Below are 20,799 nucleotides of genomic sequence, written 5' to 3'. Positions count from 1 at the left end.
TCCCATGGGAACGCCTACTGTCTGGGGCCGGCCCCACTGACATCACAAGTGATGTCAGTGGAGAGCTTTCGGCTCTGTTAGAGCCGAAAGCTCTCTGGGGCTTGCGGTAATGAGACCCTACTACAAGGGTCTCGTCGCAAGCCCGATGGTCGTGATGGTCTTGACCATCGCGACCATCATCATGGCCGCTCGCTATAGCTGTGGGTGGTCACCCACAGCTATGCGAGCGGCCAGGAGGCCGTTCTGAAAAAAAAAATGCCCGGCTCTGAATCAGGCCCTCTGTGTGCAAGATACAGTCTACCATCACAGTGCTGACATTAATCCAACCTTTTCAGTCATTATCTGCAATCTTAACTAAATGTGTACAAGCTACAGTCTGCCATCAGCATGCTGATTTCACAGCATTATCTCTGTTATATCAGGACTGTATTTCTATTGCTTTGCTCATAGGGCCTGATTCAGACCCGTTCGCTAGCAAGCGATCGCTCGGAGCGAGCAATGTTTTTCAATTTGTGCATACGTACGCTTCGTATTGCGTGTGCGTGAACTAGAACGAGCGATGGGGAAACTCTCGCTCGCCAAGCATAGACAGCCCAGCTGAATGAGTGACAGGTCAAGCCGTATGTGGGTGGTAACAGGGGCAGGCCACTGGAACACTGGAAATGGGGGAGTGGAGGTGCAAACGCAGGCGTGCCTGAGAAATTTAATGCCGTTTCAGAGGCGTGCATATTTAACAGCCAGCGTCATAGGACACGTCACTTGCTAGAAATATACACTGAAGTGCTCGCAGTGCTTGCGGAAGTGTATATTCAACCCCAAGCGCTGCGATCGCATCCGATGGTGCTCGATATACCAATGGTTTCATGCACTTCCTGGAGATGACGTACGCAAGTGGGCGTCTTAAGGCTGGTGAGCGTCTACAAACAAAAAGTGATCGCTCGCCAAAACAAAGTGGGAGTGCTTATGACTTGCACTGCGAGTGGCTGCCTTGACGTCACTTAGCCGAATTTCCATATGCTCGGAGAGAGCGATCGCATCTAGCTAACGGGGCTGAATCAGGCCCTTAGTTCTTGTGCTATTTCTGGACTTTGCTAAATCAGTAATTCAAGACCTGCTCCACTGATTTACCTGTGATATTGCATTTACTTCTGAATTTGCTCACTGTGTCTCCCGCCTGTTATGTCCTGCACTGAACTTTGGGCCTGATTCAGACCTGCTCGCGAGCGCTATGCGCTCGCAAGTGGGTCGATGTTAGGCCACTGTGCATGCGCATGCCGGAGCCGGCTCCGACGTGCGCATGCGTGAGACCCGGCTAGCTACGGGCGTTCTGGGTCTCGCACCAAAAGGGGGCGGCTGTCGATTTTGATCGACAGCTCACACCGTTTTGGGGGCGTGGCATGGGGTGGCTTCACAAACGGAGGCGTTCCCATGCGAATGCCTGCCGTTTGTGGGCGGTCCCACTGACATCACCAGTGATGTCAGTGGGAGAGCTTCCGGCTCTATTAGACCACAAGGGTCTCGTCGCAAGCCCGATGGTCGCGATGGTCTTGACCATCGTGACCATCATCCTGGCCGCTTGCAATAGCTGTGGGTGGTTACCCACAGCTATGCGGGCGGCCAGGAGGCAGCTCCAAAAAAAAAAAAGCCCTGATTGCGAGCGCTCTTTCAGAGCGTCCGGCTCTGAATCAGGGCCTCTGGGCCTGATTCAGACCTGGTCGCAAGTGCTGAGCACTCGCAACTGGGTCGATGGTGGCCCACAGCGCATGCGCACTACAGGAGCTGGCTCCATCGTGCGCATGCGCGAGTCCAGGCTAGTTAAGGGCAATCCGCCGCTCCAGGTCTCGCACCAAAGGGGGTGAGCTGTCGATGTTGAGTGACAGCTCGCCCCCTTTGGTGGGCGGGCCGGGGGGGTGGCTGCCCAAACAGAGGCGTTCCCATGATAACGCCCCACTGACATCACGAGTGATGGTAGTGGAGAGATTCTGGCTCTGTTAGAGCCGAAATCTCTCTGGGGCTTGCAGCCACGAGACCCTACCGATATTGTGAGATCTGCGCATATACAGATATTGTTCTACGAGATCGCATGCAGTGCCGCCAAGCCGCAGCATGATTGACATGCTGTGGCCATTAGAGGGTGTGGACGAGGTGGCAACAGCCAGCAATCTCAAAAACAGAGGTGTGTCAGCCCCATTTCCAATGCAGCTTCACTGGCCCTGGAAGCATGAAAACACGGCCATCCTGAGTAAGCTGAGGGTTACTCAGATGGCCGATATTCACACAGATGATCCCATACTGCATCTTCACATGCAGCTGTGGATCAGGGAAGCCAGAAGGAGGCGTCTATTTACATACAAGTTTGCAGCGGCTGTGCAATAGCATCTAACTCTGAATCAGGCCCAAAGTTGATTGACTATACATAAATGTTTATTACTTGCCTAACATGTTTATTTTCCTGCTATTTTGTGCTTTGTTTGTATTGTACTTGTTATGCACTTTATATTCTGTTTTATTTGCACTGTATATGAACTCTGTAAGGTTCTGCAGACCCCTTATAGTGCCCTGTAAATGATAGTAATTAATTCTGTCAAAATGACTGGTCATAGAAATGTGCATTAGACTTGGTGTATGATACATCCCAACACCAGAATTCTGCAAAGCGGGAGAAGGGCATAGGCACAGCACACTGGAGGTGCGTCTATACCCAGTTAAGCTTGTCCATACCCCGATGTATGTTTTTTTAATAGAAAAAAACTTTATGACACAAAACATGGAGATACTTGCCTCCACATCGTGTGTCAGACCACAACAAATCAGGATGAATTTCCTGATCATGGGACAGTGGGATAGTCCTCTAAAATCAGGAGTGCCCTACATAAAGCAGGATAGTTGGGTATTACTATTGCCATGCATACTACTAGGCATAATTTGTGATCATATCACTGTGTATAAACCCTTGCTGTACATATTGATCGGAATTACCATTGCTGTTCATACTACTAGGAATTATGATCTTCATTACTACTGCTGAACATACTGAGTATATAATCCCTACTAGGGGTTGGGTATGAAATGCCAACGGCCAGAAAGCCGTATGACTAAATCCCAACGCCGCAAATCCAAACACTTGAAATCCCGACTGGGGCTGGTAAGTATCCTGCACGTCATTTCGCAATACATATCTTTTACCCTGGTGACTCGTTTACCACTTAGGACTATGCATGCCAAGAGGGCCAGGTAGGAAGTTGGTAGGGTATGTAGAAGCAGCCAAAGTGCAGTATGGGCATGTCAACAGGAGATTCATACCAAGATGACCACCAGAAACAAATGGAACTGTTTGGAGTGGGATCACTTGCAAGTAATCAACCCTTGGTGCTAGCTAGTAGCTGTTGATGATGATGGCTGCATCTGATATGCCAATTGTGTCCAAGACACACCTAATTAATCAAGTGCAATATAACTAATGTGGCTGCAATGTAATGGCAGGATTACAGTGTACTGATCACTCTTTTAAAAAAAAAAATAAAGCATCTTTCCTACACACTTTAGGAAGGGGAAGGCTGATGTTATGTAGGGGTGTGCACCGGCCACTTTTCGTGTTTTGTGCTTTGGTTTTGGATCTGGATCTTTCTTCGTGTTTTGGATCTGGATTGGGTTTGCCAAAACCACCCTTCCGTGTTTTGGGTTCTGGGTTTTATGTTTTGGATCTGTATTTTTTTTTAAAAAAGCATAAAAACAGCTAAAATCACAGAATTTGTGGGTTTTTCTGCTCCTATGCTATTATTAACCTCAATAACCTTAATTTCCACTCATTTCCAGTCTATTCTGAACACCTCACACCTCACAATAGTGTTTTTATGTCCAAAAGGTTGCACTGAGGTAGCTGGATGACTATGCTAAGCGACACGAGTGGGCGGCACAAACACGTGGCCCATCTAGGAGTGACACTGCAGTGGCAGACATGATGGCAGTTTGAAAAACTAGGCCCCAAACAGTACATAATGCAAAGAAAAAAAGAGGTGCAAGATGGAATTGTCCTTGGGCCCTCCCACCCACCCTTATGTTGTATAAACAGGACATGCACACTTTAACAAACCAATCATTTCAGCGCCAGGGTCTGCCACACAACTGTGGCTGAAATGATTGGTTCATTTGGGCCCCCACAAAACAAGCTGGCAATTAATCTGTCCCTTCACAAACTGGCTCTATGGAGGCAAGATGTCGTCCTCATCCTCCTCATTCACCGATTCCTCACCCTCTTCAGTGTTGTGTACATCCTCATCCTCACAGAGTATTAATTCCTCCCCGCTGGAATCCACCACCACAGGTCCCTCTGTACGTTCTGGAGGCTGGTCTCCCTGGAAGAGTCTATAATTCATTTTTATGAACATCATCTTCTCCACATTTTGTGGAAGCAACCTCCGACGCCGTTCGCTGACAAGGTTCCCGGCTGCACTAAACACTCTTTCAGAGTACAAACTGGAGGGGGGCAACTCAGGTACAATAGAGCCAGTTTGTACAGGGGCCTCCAAATTGCCTCTTTTTCCTGCCAGTACAGGTACGGACTGTCTGACATGCCTACTTGGATGCTATCACCAATGTAATCCTTTAACAGACAGACGCACGCTTGTCGCTGCTGCTTTGAGGATGCAGGTGCGGCTATAACCCACACAATTCACAAAGACAGAAAAAAAAAGAAGAATTTTTTATTTTTTGTGGAGCGCACTTTGGGGGTTACACCACCCTTTAACAGACCCATGCTTGTCGCAGCTGCTTTGAGGATGCAGGTGCGGCTACAGCCCACACAATTCACAAAGACAGAAAAAAAGAAATATATATTTTTTGTGGAGCGCACTTTGAGGGTTACACCACCCTTTAACAGACAGACGCACGCTTGTCGCTGCTGCTTTGAGGATGCAGGTGCAGCTATTGCGCATACATTTCACACACAAACACAGAAAAAAGATTACTTTATATTGGTTGGAGTGCACTTTGGGAGTTACACCACCCTTTAACAGACAGATGCACGCTTGTCGCTGCTGCTTTGAGGATGCAGGTGCGGCTATAGGCCACACATTTCACAAAGACAGAAAAAAAGAGAATTTTTTATTTTTTGTGGAGCACACTTTGAGGGTTAAACCACCCTTTAACAGACAGACGCACCCTTGTCGCTGCTGCTTTAAGGATGCAGGTGCGGCTACTGCACATACATTTCACACACAAACACAGAAAAAAAGATTATTTTATTTTGGTTGGAGTGCACTTTGGGGTCTACACCACCCTTTAGCAGACAGACGCACGCTTGTCACTGCTGCTTTGAGGATGCAGGTGTGGCTATAGCCCACACATTTCACAAAGACAGAAAAAAAAAGGAGAATTTTATATTTTTTGTGGAGCGCACTTTGAGGGTTACACCACCCTTTAACAGACAGATGCACGCTTGTCGCTGCTGCTTTGAGGATGCAGGTGCGGTTACAGCCAACACAATTCACAAAGACAGAAAAAAAAGGAGAATTTTTTATTTTTTGTGGAGCGCACTTTGGGGGTTACACCACTCTTTAACAGACAGATGCACGCTTGTGGCTGCTGCTTTGAGGATGCAGGTGCGGCTACTGCGCATACATTTCACACACAAGAAAAAAAGATTATTTTATTTTGGTTGGAGTGCACTTTGGGGGTTACACCACCCTTTAACAGACAGACAAAAGCTTGTCGCTGCTGCTTTGAGAATGCAGGTGCGGCTATAGCCCACACATTTCACAAAGACAGAAAAAAAAAGAAGAATTTTTTATTTTTTGTGGAGCGCACTTTGAGGGTTACACCACCAATTAACGGACAAGCCAGCCGGCCCTTTACTTATGACAAAGGTGCATGCTTGGCGCTGCTCCTTTGGTGATGCACGTGCAGCCACAGTGCACACAATTCACACACAGAAAATAATTCTTCCACCATTCTGTCAGTGGTGACAGTATCATATGCAGTGACAGTAGACATGTCAGAAATTGTTGGCACGTCATTCAGTCCGGACCATATGTCCAAACCGGCCCTTCACTTATGAGACAGGCGCACGCTTGGCGCTGCTGCTGTGTTGATGCACGTGCGGCTACTGTGCATACATTTCGCATACAAACACAGAAAAAAAAATTGTTTATATTTTTTGTGGAGTGCACTTTGGGGGTTACACCACCCTTTAACAGACTTATGGGGCACAGGTGCACGCTTGGCGCTGCTCCTTTGTTGATGCACGTGCAGCCACAGTGCACACAATTCACAAACACAGAAAATATTTTTTTATTTTGTTTGGAGTGCACTTTGGAGGTTACAGCACCCTTTAACGGTCAAGCCAGCCGGCCCTTTACTTATGACACAGGCGCACGCTTGGTGCTACTTTGTTGATGCACTTGCGGCTACTGCGCACACAATTCACAAACACAAAAAATATATTTTTTTATTTTTTTTGAAGTGCACTTTGGGGGTTACAGCATCCTTTAACGGACAAGCCAGCCAGCCTTTTACTTATGGGACAGAGGCGCACGCTTGGCGCTGCTCCTTTGTTGATGCACATGCAGCCACAGTGCACACAATTCACAAACACAGAAAATATTTTTTTATTTTGTTTGGAGTGCACTTTGGGGGTTACAGCACCCTTTAACGGTCAAGCCAGCCAGCCCTTTACTTATGACACAGGCGCACGCTTGGCGCTACTTTGTTGATGCACGTGCGGCTACTGCGCACACAATTCACAAACACAGAAAAAAATATATATTATTTGGAGTGCACTTTGGGGGTTACAGCACCCTTTAATGGATGAGCCAGCTGGCCCATTACTTATGACACAGGCGCACGCTTGGCGCTACTTTGTTGATGCACATGCGGCTACTGCGCGTACAATTCACAAACATAGAAAAAATATTTATTTTTTTGCACTTTGGGGGAGCACCCCTGATGGACAGAGCACCCCCTGGACAACACTACAGCACCCCTTTAGGACTGGGACACTGCACAGGACTTTGAAGTGGACACAGGCCCTGATTCAGAGCCGTACGCTCTGACAGAGCGCTCGCTCTGAATCAGGGCCGTCCCTCAGAATTTTAAAGCGGCCTCCTGGCCACTCACATAGCTGTGGGTGACCATCCACAGCTATAGCGAGCGGCCAAAAAGATGGTCGCGATGGTCAAGACCATCGCGACCATCGGGCTTGCGACGAGACCCTTGTGGTATGGTCTCGTTGCAGCAAGCCCTGGAGTGGGATGTCAGTGGGAAAGCATTTCGTGTGAAATATGGCCAAATCGTGAGGAAATCGTGAGTCCTAACTCACGATCACGATGCGATGCGCGTCCCCGCTGGTCGCACATCGCATCGTCAGATCTGCCGTGCAGTAGGGCAGATCTGACAATCTGGGACAAAATGCACTGGGGGGAAAAAAAAAAAAGTTAAGAAGCACGATAGATCTTATGCTTTTTACTCCAAATCATGTGTAGGAGCTGCCGGGGAGCTGCCGGGGGAGAGTTCAGGGGAAATCGCACACATCGTGGGATCGTGTGCAGATCGGTATGTGTGTGGGCACCTTTAGTGTAGTAGCAAGACAATTGAATTATGTGTCCAAGGAGAACAAATAGAGATACTACTATAACCTAAGTTTAACCAGACTCCTGGTTAGTGCTCAAAGTCTAGTCCAAGCATTCTCTAGTACTATACCTAACAGTTCTGATTTGGACTCCTCAAATTTAAACTTAGACTTCATACACTATAGCATTGAAATAAAGAGATATTTATTATTTATTTCGAAAAAACTTGATATACTCTACTTTGAGATTGGGCTACCCTTTTGTTGGACAATGAGGATTGGGGCCCACTGATGTGCTCTTTGAGCTTGCTCCATAAAATATCCTGATAATTGAGGGTGACATTGTTGTCTTAATGTCACTTCTTTATACTTGGTAACCATGTTATTGTCACCCACCTATATCTTATTAGCAAAAAAAACAGAAGCGTACGTAATTATTATTATATATTAACAGTTATTTATTTGCCTTGCAGCTCTGGCTACTCCTGGTCCCAGCGGAAAATCTCGCTACTACGGCACAGAGCTATCGCCTCTCTAAATAAGTCTACATGAACCTTGCACTGATTAAAAGTCCTTTCATGCATACTTATAACACGTATGTTTTAAATACTTGTATGTACTGTACTTTATTAATCATGTGCATTTGCTATGATGGGTAAACATTACCATGTTAGCTTCTGTAATATTTCAGAGTTGCTAATCTATAGGCAGGATTTGGGCACTTAGGGCCTCATTTACTAACGAGTTTTATCACCAAAACGAGTGATAAATTTCACTGTGTATGCTATATGGTGCTCCAGCCAATCAGCTCCCAACTGTCAACTGTTAGAAAAATGACAGTTGGGAGCTGATTGGCTGGAGCACCATTTATCATACACAGTGAAACGTATCACTCGTTTTGATGATAAAACTTGTTAGTAAATGGGGGCCTTACATTTCTAGAGGTAAAAAAGTGCATACAGTTTAAAATAAGAACTACAAGCCATTCACCCAAATTAATAAAACACTGATTTATGACAAACCTTGCCAATCCACTATGCTTTTTTTTGTACACTACCACTATTATACTAGCACTCATTTCCTATTTAAGCAGAGCTTAAATATAATTGTACTATTCTCAGGGTATAAAACTATAAATTAACACTGTTGCTATGCAGGTCGCCATGGTTTTATTCTGATCTGATACAACATTTTATCACAATAATGAATAATTTCTCTTGGCAATCAGCTATAGTGAACTTTGTAAAATAAGAAGGAAAATGTTATTGTTTTAAACCCCCAATAGATAAAAGCTCCCCTCATGGTAAGGCAGCATTATCTGAGAGTCATTGATTCATTGCAATAGTCTATACACATAGACATTATAGAAAAACAGATGACAGACTATGCATGGTTCATTCAAAACACTGTTCCATCAATGATATGGAATCCATTTACTTACTACATTGATGTGTATACACTTTGCATTATACATAGGGATCAATAATCCTAACGCCTAGCTCGGCAATCACTGTTTTCACTGCACAGTACAGACAATGGTGCTTTGTTTGAAGGAGACCAAAGATAAGTGAGTAACAAACATATGAAGCTATGATAGATAGATAGATAGATAGATAGATAGATAGATAGGTAGATAGATAGATAGATAGATAGATAGATAGATAGATAGATAGATAGATAGATAGATAGATATGCTCTCGCACCTTAGAGATAATGTAGATTCAAGATGAACTGTACAATTGACATAAGAGGAACATTCATCTGTGGAGTTACTCTAAAATGTTAGGCATCTACATTAAGCTCTTATGTGACATGACTACCTGGCTTCTGATCAGGGGTATAACAATAGCCCCCACAGACCCGTGGTGGCTTCGGGGGCGCGTTTGAGGGCAGTGTTTATGCAGATTCTATGCAGTTTAGCAGTCCGGATGGAGTCTGCTGAAAATGTCCCTCCAAAAATGGCCGCCGCCTAGGAGGAGACAAATTCTAGAGGTCCTACTTGACCTCTAGCATCTGTTAGGGAAGCACAGCACGTATAGTGTTACCCAGAAGTTCCGGGAATGCTGGAGCCACCGGGAGAAGATGCAGAAAGCGCATTCTTCTGCCGTGAAACCCCTGACTATGAGCATGAAACCCCTGACAATGAGCATGGAACCCCTAATGAGCATGGAAACTCATAGCATGAAACACCTGGAAATGACCATGAGACCCCTAACAATGAGCAGGTAATTTAAAAGTAATTAGAAGCCTTACTGTGGGGCATAAAGTGGTGTCAGGGGCATAACTGTATGTGGCATAATGTGTTATGGTGTGTGGCATAATGTGTAATGGGCATTATGGTGTGTGGCATATTGTGTAAGGGGCATTACGGTGTGTGGCATAATGTGTAAGGAGCATTGTGGTGTTTGCCATAATGTGTAAGGGGCTTTATGGTGTGTGGCTTAATGTGTAAGGGGCATTATCGTGTGTGGCATGATGTGTAGTGGGCATCACGGTGTGTGACATATTGTGTAATGGGCATTATGGTGTGGCATAATGTGTAATGGGCATTATGGTGTGTGACATAATGTGTAAGGGGCATTACAGTGTGTGGCATAATGTGTAAGGGGCATTACAGTGTGTGGCATAATGTGTAAGGGGTATTACTATAAGGAGGAAAAAATACAAATAATGCAAACTGTCTATGGGGGTGGGGGCTCATTTTAACTGTTCACACAAGGAGCCAAATTGCCTAGAAATGGTCCTGTCTAAGTTTTACCATAATGCCATGTGGGGGCGCCAGAAACTTTTTTGGCAGGGGGGAGCAATATTTATAGTTACGCCACTGCTTCTGATTCTTGTCTTGCGCAGGCTGAAGAGTTAATAATATTTAAGAAGAAAATCTATCATAAAAAAGTATATACCAGAAGTAGAAAAATCTTAATACATGTTAGAAACTACTTAATAATTTTAATGGATTTAGGGGCATATTTATCACAATCCACATCTCAGATGTGGATTGAATGTGATGAATTGACCCAATATCGCAATGTGATATTTGAATCCATCACAAGGATGTATCAAAAACTGCATGCAGGGATAGAGCTTGCGATAAAGCTCTGTTCCTGAGAATCCACTTCACACACTTTTTACTGTATTTTTCACAAAAAATACAGTGAGAAGGTGTCCTCACATGCGTTGCCAGCTCACCAACACCCCCCCTGCGCAACTCCCCTGCAATCACCCCCGTGATCGCCAAACCCCCCTTCCACCTTACACTTACCTGCCCAGTGATCCAGTGATTAGTGCTCCAGTGAGGTGCTCTCTCTAGGGCTCCAGTCAGCTGGTCTCCGGGCTCCTGCACTGTGACCCCAGTCAGCTGCTCTATGTAGCAGCTGACCAGGGTCACATTGCAGAAAGCCCAGCTGACTGGAGTACCGATCACCGGTCCCTGGATGCAGGTAAGTGTTTGGGCTTTTTTAACAATTTTTTTTAAGTGATCAGCTTGTGGTGATCACGGGCGCCGGCTCCCAGCTCTACTTTGCCTGTCAGAGAAAAGTGGGAGTTCGGGAACCTGGGGAAATCTTGGATAACTTTATCTGAAGATTGCATTATTATCACAGGGCTTTCCCGGTATATTTTTACAATTTATTCTTAGTAAATTTCAGGCAGATCGCGTTTCCCATAACAAGTATAGGAAATGCGATCTGCTTGCTGAAAATATGTGAATTGAAGGGATTGGAGTAGTTTTTCACGAAAACTACTCCAATTGCCCTTCAATAAATTTATGTGATACTAAAATAATGTGAAAAGGGTGTGAAAACACCTGGTTTCACATTATTTTAGTAAAAATAATGTTAATAAATATGCCCCTAAGCCTTTAATGTAAGATAATGTTTACAATTCTTTGCAACCTTTCTAGAAAAACATTTTTTTTAAACAATTGTATCAATATTAATTATGTTTTAATTAAAAGTTTTGTAACTGAATTTTCATCTGAACACACTGTTCTCTATTATCAGTCTCAGGAAAAACTTACATTGCTGATCTGATGATATGATCTAGGATTTTTAAGTAAAATTGAACTACATATAGCCTATAATAGAAACAAAACAGGGGCACTAAGCTGCATAGTAACCCTTGCACAATAAGGGGTTTCTTACAACAACAAAAAGTGTGCACATCCCGGCCAGGTGTATCCATAGCCGTGTCTGTACCAGCCTTGGCCACCGCTCTACCTCCCCCTGCATGTGTTCTGCCTACCTCCACCATCTGCAGCACACGCTCCGCCTGGCACCTGTGCTGGAGGGCACAGTCGGGAAACAGTAATAGCTAACAGCCGCCAGAGGTAAGAAGACACAGCTGGAGGGAGCTAAAAAGAACCCTCTGCTGCACAAGATGCCATGTAAATGGCAGCTTGTAAAACTATCAGGGGCTGTACGCCATCTCAGGATGGCATAAAGTAACACTCATAAATTCTGAAAAAAATGTTTTTTCGGAACTTGATGAATCGCATAAGTTCTACGTCCCCATACTAAAGTATGGGGACTGTGGATATTATCAGGGGAGAAGAATGATGAATGGTCCTGAACCTTACATTTTTTAAAAAGCTGGTGAAAATGTTAATTTCACCCACTTTTGTATAAATTAAGGTATGATGAACAGACCCCTTAGAGACTGAGTTTTGCAAACATCCATGTTACTAGATGTGGAAGGAGATGGTAACATACCTAATAGATATTATGTTATATTCCCATTTTACTTGGTGTGGACTTCTCACCAGGGATAGGGTTATAGTTTTGTTTCCTGTTTATGTTAGGGATATACAGTATAGTCATCCACCTGTTTTTCTAATAAGAACACTGAGAATTTTGTTCTGGGATAAATTTAGCTCTGGAAATATCATATGTTAGTAAGCAAGAATGTGAACAATGTAGTAAATTATTTACAGTAATTTCTGTGCTAAGTGTAACAAGAAAGCTACACCTAATATAACTTATGTTTTTACACAAGTGCAAAGCATGACACTGCATGTGAAAATAAAACTATTCAAAGCAAGTTGTTACACTTGCAAATTCCATTCCATTTTATTAACACTCATCATGTACATACTTACTATGGGTTAACAAGAGGGCTTAAACCAGAATTATGTTGTAAATTTTTTTCACTGACATGAATGTGTCACTGACATGAATGAGCTTTACATTTTTGTCGGTTATTTTTGTCTCACATCAATAGAGGTTCAGCTGTTCTAGTTTTGTGATCAATACAGGGAGTATCCAGGGCTTCCCCCATCTCCATGCAATCACATAACAGATAGCATGAGAAAACGCTTGTGATTGGCAGAGAAACTATTGACAATCTTGGTCATTTCACAATTATTCTGTGGAGATGCTTTCAATTAATAGTTTTCAAAATCTTTTTTTGTTTTGTTTTTTTTCTTTCCCATTGATTACAAAAAAAAAGAATTTCCCTTAAATTACCAAAAAATGTCCATGAATCACAATTTTTTGTGTATTACATATTAAGATGGATTATGAATATAAAATATTTTGTATCATTTATAAACAGTAATAAACGGTATGGGAGAATTCTCAATAACAGTTTATTTGAAAATTGTGTGATTATTTTTCTTTCTATTTTTTTTCACATATTTTTCTATTGTAGTCAAATGGATAAGGCCCCTTAGTGTTTTGCTGAAATCACTAAAGTTGGAAAGATGTCACTCAAAGGCCTCATATTCCTGTGTACCCAAGCCCAGAAAGCCCAAGGAGACCAGGAAGACCCCTATAGATTTCTAGTGCAGGTATTGTAGTTTCTGGAGAAAACTGGTGCAGTTTCATTTTTTGCACCATCCCCACACAGAGGCTCATTCCTGCTTTGACCAGCTTGTGGCCACACACTTATGGTTTTCCTGTAAATCGTAGGAACCAGTCCATGCTTTCTAGCCTAAGGCTATTTTGTACTCTAGTAGTGGAATCCCATACTCACTGGCCTCCTGCTTCAATGAAACCAGTCCAGTATAGCTATGGCTGGGGATGGTTGAGGAATAGGAAGTAGCATAAATTATTTATGTACACAGCTTCCCCATTACTTTCAATAAGGTTTCTACATGTAGTGCATATGCTGAAAACCCAATTGAAATTAATGGTCCATTGAAATAACTGATAAAATGTCTGTGCCACTCTCAAAAATGTATATGAGCACATCAAATGCATGTAATCCACAGAAGGAAATGTGCAAATGTTCAAAATATGATTCTTTTTAGAAGGGGTAAATGTGTTACTAGTGTCTAGAAAGGTAAATATGTATCCATAGTATATATCTCTGCTTATGCCATTATTTTTGCATTAGTGTACATTATACAGTTCATTATTTGTATGCAATATACATTAGTTAATTTGATGTAGAGAGAAAATGTGTATATTTAATCAGTAGGCTATTTAAAACCACACACCATCAGCATTTCATATAGAGAATTGTTATCTCACATATTTTTAAGACCATGGGAAAACCTGCCTATCTATATGCATACACAAGAGAGCTAAAACACTTCTTAGATTCTCAACTTGTTAGGTATATGTTGGCGGTGCTATGCCTGTGAATACCCTATATTGGATAGAATTCATTTTTCAAAACAAACAATGACAATTGATCATTGTGCATAAATTATTACAGTTACTACAATGGTTGTTGTTATTTCTACAAATGGCATATACAGCATCCGAAAGTAACAGTAAGTCAAAAGAATATATATTCTGTTACCGAAATATAATGGTGTCATGTTGTTTAAAAATAAACACCATGACTAGTAAATGTAATTGTGTACTAATATTATTAAGATAGTCAGTAATATGCAATGCTAGTCCAAATGTAAAGGACAACGTGATATGGTTGAATGTTTGAGCTTTGCATTATAACTCATGGTCTATATGTCCAAGTAGAAGCACCAAACTATACAACTCTGACTCTCTGACTAAGTAGTTAGCGAGCAGTCTGGGCCCACCCCCTCTCTATTGATACCTTTCCTCCTTTGTACATGCCTCAGAAGGGGAGCACACAGTATTTCCATTTGACAAAAAAAAATCACCAGATGCATGTCATATTCACATAGGAAATGCGGACATTGTGTAACGATACAATGTTGTTGTTTTTTTACATAGTATTCTTTTATTTCTTTCCTATCAGACTGAAGTGTGATGATGATGAGGAATCATACTTGAAATGTGAGATTGTATCAGTGTAATTGTTATAGTATTATTATTTTACAGTAAAAAGCTTTTTTGAAAATAAGTCTTAAACTTGAAATAGGAGCATTCTGCATAACATACATATATGACCACGTTACCAAATATTCTATTCATCCCTCTGCCATTAATAAACACAATTTCCCTGTGCAGATTGCATGCCATCCCCTGGGAATGTGACCACCAATGATTATTTGAAAGCAACACCAGTTCCCCCCATGGTTTATTTCCCCGTCTCCCAGACACGTTGTATTAAATAATAAGTCATCATGTCCACGGATGACCTCAGCATCACCTTTTCTATTTTCCAGTTCAGCAATCAAAATAAAAAGAGAAACCCTTCATCCGCCTGACGTCTCTAATGTTACAGCGATTGTCAGGCGTCCTTCCTACTAGTTCTCTACCTGACTGCACATTGATTCCAGAGACTGGCAATAGGCTGGCACCTGTCTGTCCCACATTCCTGAGATGTCAGCCTATTGCAGTGCATACAAATACAGTACCTATTATTGCCAAGCTGAAGTGTGGCACGGGCAGAGCATAAATCTTCCTTTGTATCTAAGGCTACAAAATCTGACATGTGCAATGCCCAAAGCTACATAAACGTGCAATAAAATGAATGCATTGTCCTGTAAGCAGTGGTACAGTAGGAAATGTGCCCTGATTGTACAGAGCAGTACAGATATATAATGGCAGGTGCACAACACATCTCATGCGCACACTCCAGTAGTGTACCACATCCACTCCACAGCATCTGCCACACCGGGGCTGTCTTTCTGCTTCATCTCATCAGCATCCCCCATCCATCCCAGCAGCATTGTGCAGCCCCTTACCTTTCCCGTCTCCTTCCCTCTGCCGCCGCCGCCGCTCTGTCCAGCTAAGAGTCCCAGTATACCGTGCCGCTCGCAGGAGACACGGTCCCACATGCAGGCATTCTGCTTCCTGCCCGGTTGTGTTATCTCCCGGTAATCCTGGCTGTGTGCATCAATCACGCATCTCTTTATCTCTCATTCCCCAGCGCTGCTGTAGATCCTGGCTTCTCTTACGCTTCCCCTATTTGTATTAATGGAAGGAATTAGAAAGCTACTTGCTAAGCAGAGGAGGAGGGGACGTAACAAATACACAGAGCATGCGCCCTGCAGGTCATTATAGTGCCTCTCTCCCAGCTAGGCATTCAGGCAGGCACTTCCAATGGGTAGGAAGGAAAGATCCTTAAACAATGTACATACCATGGATCAAGAGATTACCTATAAGGTAGATGTACAGTACAGTGTGGTAGATATATGAAGCAGTGAAAAGAGTGAAGTGTGCCAGTGGAGAAGATACTCTTGGCAACCAATCAGCATTTACCTATCATTTTATAGAATGTATCTTGATAAATGCTATCTCAAAGCTGATTGGTTGCCATTGCCAACTTTTTCACTGGTACACTTTTCCACTTTTTTCACTGCTTCATACATCTATTCCTATCAGCGGTATCCAAGTAGCAGCGCTAAAGTAGCGCTGCTAATGGATCGCTATGGGGCTATCATCGTGGGGCTATCCAATTAGCCCCAAAGTGCTGCCTGATGCCGGAACTTATTGTGGTTTTTTTTGGGGGGACCTGATACGTCCCAAAAAATAATCCACGAAAACTGCAGTTTTTTCACCCCCATGAGCTTATCACGGATCCTATGTATTTTCGCCTGAAATATCCAAGTTTTTTGTCCAAAATAATAGGATATGGGGAAAAAAACATCAGCGATAAATGGGGAATATCAGCCAAAAAATCCCCATTTTTCACCCTCGAAATAATATCGGGGCTATTTGGATGCCCCAGCCTTGAAGAGAGACAAAGTGGACAGAGATTAAGTGCCAACCAATCAGCTCTTGTCATTTTTCAAACACAGGGGCTATTTACTAAGCAGTGTTAGGAGACAGAGTGAAAAGTAATAAGAAAGTGATAAGGTGCCAGCCAATCAGCTCCCAACTGTCATCACACAGGCTGTGTTAGAAAAATGACAGTTGGGAGCTGATTGGTTGGCACCTTTTCACTTTCTTATCACTTTTCACTCTGTCTCCTAACACTGCTTAGTAAATAGACCCAACCAGTCTGTAAAGTGACAGAAGCTGATTGGTTGCTACTTTATCCCTCTCCATTTTATCTTAGCTTAGTATGTCTCCCCCATATTCCTAAACCCGACATGCTCCATAGACGTGTACACAGCATTCTTCTGACACACACACTATCTATCTATCTATCTATCTATCTATCTATCTATCTATCTATCTATCTATCTATCTATCTTGTGTATACATTTTGAGATCCTTGACCTGCTGTTCTAGTTGATGGTACAAGAGTTGTAGTGCCTTTATGACAATGCAATTCTCATGTTTTGGAAGTGCATTAGTTTTCTCATCTCTTGGTCTACACATGAATTTCAACTTTTTTAATTTTTTTTAGGTTTAATGCCTTTTTATTTTATTTTAAAGGGTTTTTCATGTTATGGAAAATACAAATTTAAATTGTTTTTCATGAAACCTACAATTTGTGTGTTAAGTAACAATCTTTCTTGACCTGGAACCACTTGTAGCATTTGTAGTTCAATGAAAGCTGTAAAGTTGTAAAAACAAAGTAGGTTAAATTAAAAAAAAAATGACTTTATTATTAAAAAAGTAAGTCTATTATACTGCAAAGTTGTTACTGTAGTTATAGGTAGCCAGTCAGACAACCCTCATGTAATCCTCAGTACATATTGATTGAAGCCCTTGATTCTATCTTGATCTGAAGCTTTGAAATGGGGGGGGGGGGGGGTTATGTAGTTCCCTATCTAAAAAAAAAATGTCCTGATCTGAAATACCCATATAATACATTAGACAAATTAAAGTTAAATACAAAATAAACCATTCAAAAACTATATAGTACCCTATCCTCTGTGACATGACAATGTGGGCTTAATACTAAGGGTACTCTAGATTGTCTAAGGGTACTCTAGATTGTCCACCACTTCTCATGTTGCTAATGCTTTCATCTAATTTTTTTATTCATTTTAATAGGTTTATATTGTTGCCATAACTGGAGCTTAGCCACAACAAGGCATGCAGTGGCTACTGACATTGTCTCCTTTAATCAGTAGGCAGCAATATAGTTTAAAGTAAATATGATAATGGCATACTTCCAGCCATCACTTGACCAACATTTTTATAAAGAATCTGACATTACAGGTTTTGAATTAATCTTTAATACCTGACACCTTGCTTTGCCATATCCTCCAAAGTGTGTCAATTAACTGGCATTGAAAATATACTGTATGTCAAACAGGGCAGAAGAAAAGGATAATTGATCCCAATGATTAGTACAAAGTCTAGTCAGATGGATGTTTAGTTCAACACAGTCAGGATGGCCCATGAGCTGCTCAGTATTTATTTATTTTTTTAACAATTATTGTGGATCCATGAATATTTATATATATCTAATGTGCATTGAAGGCCTTTACATCACAATCTATTCTACACTATTTATGTGATGAGGTCAGGAAGGGGCGTTTCTACAGAGGAGGGGGTCCGTGTGCAGTCTCCGACATGGGCCCCCTCTTCTAAGTGCGGCGGCAGGCAGCACACTGAGCTATGCGTGGCCAGCACCTGAGTGCTGGCACTAGAGTGCGCCAAGAGTCTATAGAGTATGCGCAGGTCTCCGGGAAAATGGCCGTAGCGGCCAATTTCCCTGTACTGCGCATGCGCAAATTATGGGAAAAAGGCCACGGTGGCCATTTTCCAGTCGTTTTTACAGCGCCGGACCCCCGCGCTGTCGTGGGACTCCGGAGAGGTAAGTAATACTATGGGTGCAAGGTGTGCGATGCGGGGCCCCCCTGGACCCAGGGACTGGTGTGCCCCGCACACCCTGCACCCATTATAGATACACCCCTGAGGTCAGGAACAAGGACATGTTGTTCCATGTTTCCATTTTGTAAATGAGCTAGTCTCCCTTATAAGGGAAATGTATAAAACACCAATTTTTTCTCATATTAAAGACTGGCTGAGATACCAGGCATTGCTCGGGTTGAAGAATTGACCTTGAAGTCCACCTGTAGCCTTAATTTTTTACATTGTCTTTGCGTATAACCACATTACATTGATCCTGAAAAGGACCCCACTGTTTGCTAACATGGTGTTAGCCCTGAAAAGGACCTATCTATCCATTTATATAGAGTATTTAGACACTGTTACCTCGACACTGAGGTATAAACAATGTTGTATAAGCAATGTTGCTGCAATGCTTGAGGAGGCAACTGCAAGTGCTAACTGATTTTGACTATGGCAAGATTAGATTTAGGAGGAATGTTTTTCCTGTTCCCCTGGAGCATCTAGAAAGACAATAACTTTTCTTGTTACCATAGAACTAATTCTGTTATATGCAACTTTTTGATCTAACACCAGCCTGGGCTCATTTTCTGTCACAAATCTCTACAACTGTCTTTACTAAGATTGGAAGTGTTACTTCTGTCAGGACTTGGAAGCATAGCTGATGCAGACTCTTACCTACCATCTGTTGAATGTTGTCCTCCAAGCAGGTGAGAGCTTGATTGAACATTGCATCAGTGTATTGTAACCTTAGCTCTGGATTGGCCCGTCTTGCTTTATAATGAAAGCATTGCCTCATATTTTCTCTAAAGTCAAGACCGGGTTGACTTAGTAACTGTCAGTGCAGGTGCAGTGTGACAGTTGATCCTCCGACTCACTGCTCTTTTGTTGGAGCTTTGCCTGCCCCCTACTGGTACATATCAGCTTGTGCATTCAGATCAGTGCAGTTTTAGCCACTGGAAGACATCCTAATCGGAACTTGCTTAAACAAACATTTCAAATCAGAGACTCAACAGCCTACTTGGTGGGCACCATCTAGACCTCCATGGCCCTGATGAACTTCAAATGCCACCACCAGCATGCCAAATTTGGCGGAGCTAGGTACAAAACTCTGACCGTGCATAAAGGACAATTAGATAGACACACATGCACACACACAAAGACACACTTTCTTGCTAATTATTTATATAACTATAATACCCAGAAGGCTTGAAACCTTGATGCAATTTCCAGTATGAAGAACTCTGCTATATTCACATCTAAGAATGCATCAATGCACTGAAAATTGTCCGTTCAGTATAGGGACTGGTTATAAAACATACAATTAAATTGTCTTTAGGATCTCCAAATAACTATTTTCATTTGAATTTTTAAAAATGTTTTAATGCAATAACCAAGACTATAGTGTGCTGTAAAAATCTAACAAATTAATGACTGAGAAAAAAAAAAGGTTATCACATTGGCGCATGTGTGAATGTTGGACCTTATGTATGCAGAGCATGCATATCCCTCTGAGTTTTGTGTAAGAAAATACCCTCACACAAACTGCACCAACTCTTTCACATCTTGCCCACCAATACTAGTGAGACACAGGTATTTTCAGCACATGTATTACTCTTCTGTCATTAGCAATGGTCAAAAAATGCATGTTGCATACCTGGTTAATGGCGGGGAGCATGTGGTATTGTGTTGTGTAGTACCACATTCGCTCACCCAATTTTGGCCTGGTTGGCGGTGGTGCTTCAAACTGCATGAAGAAGACATGTCAGAGAAGCTAACAGTAAAAATAGGAGACAGAGGAGGAAGAAGAGTGTATGGAGCCTGAGCAGGGGGACAGAAAGAAAGAGGAGAATAGAAAAAAGGGGGGACTGTGTCAGAAGGACAAAGGGAAAGGGTAAGAACAGTGATTTAAATGTATTAAAAAGTTGCCTGGGGTTAGAAGCTTGAGCAGAGATGAAAGTTTGGAAATATGTATGTTTAGTAGTGTCAAGAACCTTATGATAAGAGTGGTAGATAGTCTTGTATGTGAGGTAGTCACTTGGAGTACAAAATTTACGCCACTGACATTCTGCTTTACGTGACAGTTTTTGTAGGTGTCTTGTTCATTTATAATGTCATGGTTGACATCCAAGTCTTCAAGGAGTGTGATGTGTATCTGGAGCCACTTCA

General features: G+C 42.5%; 1 protein-coding gene across 1 annotated transcript in view; it reads right to left on the bottom strand.

Annotated features, from left to right (window-relative positions):
* Positions 1–15,857, bottom strand: part of PLPPR1 (phospholipid phosphatase related 1) — a 167,807-nt gene extending 151,950 nt beyond the window's left edge. Inside the window, exon 1 of the mRNA XM_088461322.1 lies at positions 15,624–15,857. The gene's annotated coding sequence lies outside the window, so the exon portion shown is untranslated. The remainder of the gene's footprint in view (positions 1–15,623) is intronic.
* Positions 15,858–20,799: the final 4,942 nt, after the last annotated feature.

This window comes from Taudactylus pleione, unplaced genomic scaffold (genome assembly GCF_031769625.1).
Source record: "Taudactylus pleione unplaced genomic scaffold, aTauple2 ptg001032l, whole genome shotgun sequence".
Lineage (NCBI taxonomy): Eukaryota > Metazoa > Chordata > Amphibia > Anura > Myobatrachidae > Taudactylus > Taudactylus pleione.
This window is presented reverse-complemented; position numbering and strand designations above follow the sequence as displayed.